Below are 6,522 nucleotides of genomic sequence, written 5' to 3' on the forward strand. Positions count from 1 at the left end.
GACTCGATAAATCGAATTCAAAATTTGATCAGCTTTAGAAATTGATAAAACGCGTCGATTGCCACCTCAACCGTCTCAATCGGTTTATTAGTTTGAGAGATATCGTTGGAGAAAAAATCGGTCTGTCAGTTGACCCTGCGGGCCAGCCCCAAAACTTCCCGCTGTTTTCGAGCTCGTTGAGCTCGAAAACACTATTGTGAATACATTTTCGAGCTCTACGAGCTCGCAAATACTTTTGTATGCCATTGTTTTGTAAAAAACCATTTTTTAGCATTTCTTTCTCCCACGATATCTCGCGAACGAATTAACCGATTTTGATAGTTGAGGCGGCAATCGACGCGTTTTGTCAAGTTCTAAAGCTGATAAAATTTTGGATTCGATTTATCGAGTCGTTTTTGAGATATTTCAGGAAAAATAAAAAAATTTTTTTTTTCAAATTCTTTCGACAACGGTTTCTCTTGAACGAATAAACCGATTTTGATGGTTGAGGTGGCATTCGACGCGGCTTATAAAGCTCTAGAGCCCAGTCCATTTTGGAATTAATCCATCGAGCACATTAAAAGTTATCCAAAAAAAACATTTTTGAAAAAACTTTATTTTTGAAATATCTCTGAACGAGCCCTACCGATCAAGCTCAATTTCCTCTCGGCTTCAAGATATTGACAATCCGCGTCGAATGACACCTTAAAGTTCAAAATCGGTTCATCCGTTCAAAAGATACAGGTATTTACATACGTACGTACACTCGGACATCATCGTGAAATTAGTCAGGATAGCTCCCTAGGACCTCGAAACGTCGACATCTGATGGAAATTCGATTTTCGTAAATCGGACCGAAACCAATAACTTCCCGAATTTTTGAAAATTTACAATTTTCTTAGCGGGAAGTTAAAAATGGTGAAAATCGTTTTTTTTCGAAAACAACAGCATACAAACGTATTTTCGAGCTCGAAAATGTATTCACAATAATGTTTTCGAGGTTCTTAGGCTCGAAAACAGCGGGAAGTTTTGGGGCTGGCCCGCAGGGTCAACTGACAGACCGATTTTTAACTTCCCGCTAAGAAAATCGACGATTTTCGAAAAATTGGGAAGTTATTGTTTTCACCCCGATTTTCGAAAGTCGAGTTTTCATCAGATGTCGACGTTTTGAGGTCCTAGGAAGCTATTCTGACTATTTTCAGAATGATGTCCGAGTGTATGTATGTATGTGTGTGTGTGTGTGTGTGTGTGTGTGTGTGTGTGTGTGTGTGTGTGTGTGTGTGTAAACTCTTTGTAACTTTTTAACTAATGAATCGATTTGGATGGTTGGCAATCGAAGGAGCTTGTTCGCCCTCAACTTTCCTGAAAATTTCAGATCATTTGATCAAGCAGACTCGAAAATATTGGCAAATTACGAAAAAAAAAAAAATTTTTTTTTTAGTTTTTTAGTGATTTCTCAGAAACGACTTGAACGATCGACTTCAAAATCTAATCAGCTCTAGAACTTTATAAGCCGCGTCGAATGCTACCTCAACCATCTCAATCGGTAAATTTGTTCGAGAGATATCGATGGCGAAAGAAATGATAAAAAACGGTTTTTTTCGATTATCTTTGAAGTGGCTCATCCGATCAATATTAAAATTTAATCAGCTCTAGAATTCAAGAAAACGCGCCGATTGCCACCTCAAACGTCAAAATCGGTTGATTAGTCCAAAAGATATCGGCGCTGAAAAGTTAAAAAAATAACATGTTATGTTATTTTTTCCAGATAAATCAAAATATAATGTGCTAAAATGTGTCTGAAATCATACCAACTCTTTCTCTTTATAGTCTCTTCCGATCATCAGATAATGTCATATAACTTGTTCCTTAGTTTTAAACATATTGTCAGCAAAAAATTGAAAAACACAGTCTTTAATGTTTTTCTCGGATATTCCATATATTATTGCTCTGACCTAAGTCAAAACTCATTCAAATCTTGATTTTGATGACCGACATTGATTTCTGCCTGAACACATTTATTTGAGAGAACATAATCGATAATAAAAATTTAAAAGCCGCTTCTTCATTAATGATTTTCGATTCGTAACTTTTCAAATTCTAGCATAAAACGTAACTTGTTAGAGCTTGAAAAGCACATAAAAAAATGATTGCATATAATAGCATTTTCGAGCTCAAAGAGCTCGAAAATATATTCACTGTGATATTTTCAAGCTCCTTGAGCTCGAAAACAGCGGGAAGTTTTGGGGCTGACCCGCAGGGTCAACCGACGCCCAGATTTTTTTTTATTGTTATGCGAAAAAATAAAAAAAAATGGATACACGGAAAGAACAAGATAGTTCTGGCAAACATGCCAGATTATTCTCAGATACATCTGAGTGAAAAAAAAATTTCAGATGCTTGTGAGGTCTATCCAGATAGAACTGAGATGAATGTAGATTATATTGAAATCTATCTCAGATTTACCTCAGATGCATCTTGGATTATTTATTGTTAGATACTTCTGGCGACTATCCGAAATAGTTCCCAGAAACATCTGCATTGGTTCAGTATCTATCCGAGATTATTCTCAAGTAAATCTCCGATACTTTTTGGCTAGCGCATGCGCGTTGAACGTAGTCATTTATTTTTTTTTTGTATTTTATTTATTCTTCATTATATTTGTTTATTTATAATATATATCCAATATTATATTTTAAATAAATATTATGTATAATAAATATATATTATATTTATTATAATTAAACCAATAAAACGTCTATTGAAAGAGACAAAGCTTTGAAAATAAAATTTTTAACTTCGAGTAATTGTTAAAATTGCAAATAAAAATTGTAAAAAAATATCCCTATAGGGATATTTGTATACTTTATTGTATTTTATCAATTATTTTTATTTCTATATTAACGATATAAAACTTATGTAATTACTTATAATTAGATAAATAAATAAATAATTTGCAATTTTAACAATTACTCGAAGTTAAAAATTTTATTTTCAAAGCTTTGTCTCTTTCAATAGACGTTTTATTGGTTTAATTATAATAAATATAATATATATTTATTATACATAATATTTATTTTAAATATAATATTGGATATATATTATAAATAAACAAATATAATGAAGAATAAATAAAATACAAAAAAAAAATAAATGACTACGTTCAACGCGCATGCGCTAGCCAAAAAGTATCGGAGATTTACTTGAGAATAATCTCGGATAGATACTGAACCAATGCAGATGTTTCTGGGAACTATTTCGGATAGTCGCCAGAAGTATCTAACAATAAATAATCCAAGATGCATCTGAGGTAAATCTGAGATAGATTTCAATATAATCTACATTCATCTCAGTTCTATCTGGATAGACCTCACAAGCATCTGAAATTTTTTTTTCACTCAGATGTATCTGAGAATAATCTGGCATGCTTGCCAGAACTATCTTGTTCTTTCCGTGTAGTCACTATTAAAAAAAAAAAAAAAAAAAAAAAAAATTCGTTCTATTGAACCTGAAATTTTATAAAAATGAATCGAATGCTCATTTAAAAGATTAAGACAACAGAAATAAAAGCTAATAAACAAAAAATGTTATTGAAATGAATCTAAAGATGTTTTTTTCTATGGATACATATTAATTACTCAGAATCGATTAACTTTAATTTTAAACTAGTTTAGAATTTCAATTTATAAAAAAGACTAAATAGAAGAATTTGAAGCCATTTTATGTTTTTATTTCATATATATCGTTAAATAAAAAAAATAAATAAATAAATAGAAAAACATTAAAAAATTGAAACAAAGAAATAAAAAAAAAATCAATTAACGCTATGACTGTTTTGAAAAAAAAGAAATCAACAGTTGGTTTATAATAAAAACACTATATATTTTAATGCGATTCTATTAAAATTTTTTATGAATTAAAGCAATGTTTAACATAAGTAAAATTAAAATTATTTACTTATTATAATTACATATATAAATAAAAAATTAATATAAAAGTTGAAAATGACTTATTAGAAAGTTATATAATTTTTAATTCGTTTTCGGATATTTAGCTGTAGAAACTAAAAAAAAAAATTTAATATAGTCTACTATAGTTTAATAATTTTTGATAATATAAGAGTACATAATATAAGTATGAAAAAATTAAAGATAAACTTAATTTTTATTTTTTTTATTTTCAAGTAAATATAGTAAAAATGATTATATATTAATAAAACATATATAAAATATAATACATATTGATAAATATGATTAGAATTTATTCGAGAAGTAGTTGACATTTTAATTAAAAATTTCAAATAATTAAAACAAAAAAATTATTTATTTACTTAATTTAACAAAAAACAAAAAATTAATAATAATAATAATAATACTATGTGTATTTAAATAAATAATTTTATATTGAAAAAATAATTAAGTACGAACAGGTAATTTAGATACAGGGAGCTACCGTTGTATCCGCCCTCGCTCACGCGGCTGACAGTTAGTGCGCAACTACAATCTTTTTAGACGCCGGCTCGTACTAGTATGAAAGAGTAGTCAGTTGAAGCGGCTCAAGTAAGAGCTGACAGATACTGACTACGGCAAGTTGTATACTATTAACGTAACACTACCACGGGTCGATGTCTATGACTGAATGACTCTTTATGTGGTAAATCGCTACGGCGTTTATATAATATTATGTATAACTTTAAAAAAGTATACAAATATGAAACTGAGTATTGACTTACTTGTTTCCGAGTAAGAATAAAATATCACGTTTACGTGTATAAAAACCAAGTCGCTTTGATAAAAATATCTAGCGAGAGTAATATTTACAAAAATGAGAGGATGGTTGAAAATTAAAAGTTATTATTCAATTTTGTGAATAAATAATGTTAATTTAAAATTTTCAAGTGTTGTAATAAGCAAATGCTTTAAACAACACCACTTTAACAATTGTTAGTATTTATTAAAGACTAACATGTATGTTCAAGTGAAAGAGGAGTAATTCTAGTGTTTTATAAATAAAACATAAACGAAGCTCCCTGGTTGATCCTGCCAGTAGTCATATGCTTGTCTCAAAGATTAAGCCATGCATGTCTCAGTACATGCCGTATTAAGGTGAAACCGCGAATGGCTCATTAAATCAGTTATGGTTCCTTAGATCGTACCCACATTTACTTGGATAACTGTGGTAATTCTAGAGCTAATACATGCAAACCAGAGTTCCGACCAGAGATGGAAGGAACGCTTTTATTAGATCAAAACCAATCGGTGGCTTGTCCATCGTTACTTTTGGTGACTCTGAATAACTTTCTGCTGATCGTATGGTCTAGTACTGACGACGAATCTTTCAAATGTCTGCCTTATCAACTGTCGATGGTAGGTTCTGCGCCTACCATGGTTGTAACGGGTAACGGGGAATCAGGGTTCGATTCCGGAGAGGGAGCCTGAGAAACGGCTACCACATCCAAGGAAGGCAGCAGGCGCGCAAATTACCCACTCCCGGCACGGGGAGGTAGTGACGAAAAATAACGATACGGGACTCATTTGAGGCCCCGTAATCGGAATGAATACACTTTACATCCTTTAATGAGGATCCATTGGAGGGCAAGTCTGGTGCCAGCAGCCGCGGTAATTCCAGCTCCAATAGCGTATATTAAAGTTGTTGCGGTTAAAAAGCTCGTAGTTGAATCTGTGTTTCATACTGTTGGTTCATCGCTCGCGGTGTTAACTGACATGTTATGGAACGTCCTACCGGTGGATTTAGCTAAGGTCAAACTTTGCGGTCCAATTTAATCCTATCGCGGTGCTCTTAATTGAGTGTCGAGGTAGGCCGGTACGTTTACTTTGAACAAATTAGAGTGCTTAAAGCAGGCTTATTTCGCCTGAATACTGTGTGCATGGAATAATAGAATAGGACCTCGGTTCTATTTTGTTGGTTTTCGGAATACCGAGGTAATGATTAATAGGGACAGATGGGGGCATTCGTATTGCGACGTTAGAGGTGAAATTCTTGGATCGTCGCAAGACGAACAGAAGCGAAAGCATTTGCCAAAAATGTTTTCATTAATCAAGAACGAAAGTTAGAGGTTCGAAGGCGATCAGATACCGCCCTAGTTCTAACCATAAACGATGCCAGCTAGCGATCCGCCGATGTTCCTCCGATGACTCGGCGGGCAGCTTCCGGGAAACCAAAGCTTTTGGGTTCCGGGGGAAGTATGGTTGCAAAGCTGAAACTTAAAGGAATTGACGGAAGGGCACCACCAGGAGTGGAGCCTGCGGCTTAATTTGACTCAACACGGGAAACCTCACCAGGCCCGGACACCGGAAGGATTGACAGATTGATAGCTCTTTCTTGATTCGGTGGGTGGTGGTGCATGGCCGTTCTTAGTTGGTGGAGCGATTTGTCTGGTTAATTCCGATAACGAACGAGACTCTAGCCTGCTAAATAGGCGTTTTTGGTATCTTGAAAGATTTACTTGATTTTCGGATTAAGTGATTTTTACTACCAACGTAAATAAATATCTTCTTAGAGGGACAGGCGGCTTCTAGCCGC

At 33.3% G+C, this 6,522-nt stretch overlaps 1 non-coding gene across 1 annotated transcript in view; it reads left to right on the forward strand.

Moving 5' to 3' along the window:
• The first annotated feature begins 5,005 nt into the window (after positions 1-5,005).
• The window catches only part of LOC130674096 (small subunit ribosomal RNA), a 1,910-nt gene continuing 393 nt past the window's right edge, over positions 5,006-6,522 (forward strand). Inside the window, exon 1 of the ribosomal RNA XR_008990991.1 lies at positions 5,006-6,522. This exon is cut by the window's right edge and continues 393 nt beyond it. This is a non-coding gene — a ribosomal RNA (small subunit ribosomal RNA).

The sequence above is a fragment of the Microplitis mediator genome, chromosome 8 (assembly GCF_029852145.1).
Source record: "Microplitis mediator isolate UGA2020A chromosome 8, iyMicMedi2.1, whole genome shotgun sequence".
In the NCBI taxonomy this organism is placed as follows: Eukaryota; Metazoa; Arthropoda; class Insecta; order Hymenoptera; family Braconidae; genus Microplitis; species Microplitis mediator.